Here is a 971-nt window from a genome sequence, read left to right on the forward strand (position 1 = left end):
AGTGTAGGCCCTCATTACCACCGGAACTCTAACTTCAACTGTTTCAGTTGTGAAGTGGCAGGTTCTTGATATTTGACACTGCTCTGCCCATTAAGTGGGGTCTTCACCTACTAACAACAGGGCCTAAAGACTGGTGGCTCCACCCATGCCACCTACCAACCTGCAGGAGGGGCCCATGAATAAGAGGTGCCCCCCAGTCATTACAGCTAACAGTATTTGGTGCTCATGGTCTGGCTGCAAAACCCATTCACCTACATGCTTTAGGGAACAGGGACACCTCTTCCTCCTGGACACTCGGGGGTGGCCATCAGCCCCCTGCCTTGCTCAGAGTGTGTCCCCTGCTGCAGCCAGATTCCTGTGCCTACAGCAATCACCCATGTCTGTCTAGGACTGTAGGTGAGAGCCTGTACTACACACTTGGTGGCTATCTACCTGGGTACCTGAACTGAATCCATACAGGAGGAGTGGGCAGTCTTCTGAGCTGACATACCTAGTAACAGATCTAATCACCTGGTGACAGGACATTAGAGCTTCAAAGGTGCCAATAATCAAACTACCTCATATGAGCAGCCTATTTGGGCATACCAAAACAAAATAAGAATCTAGGACACAGTAAGCAAACATAAAATAAATAAAAATAATAAATTATTGATGGCTCGGAGACAACAGTCAATATCAAATCACATAAAGAGGCAATCCATGATGGCTTCAGCAAGCTCCCAAAATAAAGATTCTAGAAATTTTCCAGAGGAGGAAAATTTCTTGGAATTACTGGAGGCAGAATACAAAAGATTAATATACGGAACTCTTTAAGAAATTAGGAAGGAAATTAAGCAAAACGCAGAACACACAATAAAGGAAATTGAAAAGATTACAGAAGAGCATAATGACAAATTTAACAGGCTGCAAGAATCCAAAAAGAGAGAACAATCAGAAATCCAGAAGATTAACAATAAAATTTCAGAATTAGA

The sequence above is a fragment of the Trichechus manatus genome, unplaced genomic scaffold, assembly GCF_000243295.1.
Source record: "Trichechus manatus latirostris isolate Lorelei unplaced genomic scaffold, TriManLat1.0 scaffold00159, whole genome shotgun sequence".
Taxonomy (NCBI): Eukaryota; Metazoa; Chordata; class Mammalia; order Sirenia; family Trichechidae; genus Trichechus; species Trichechus manatus.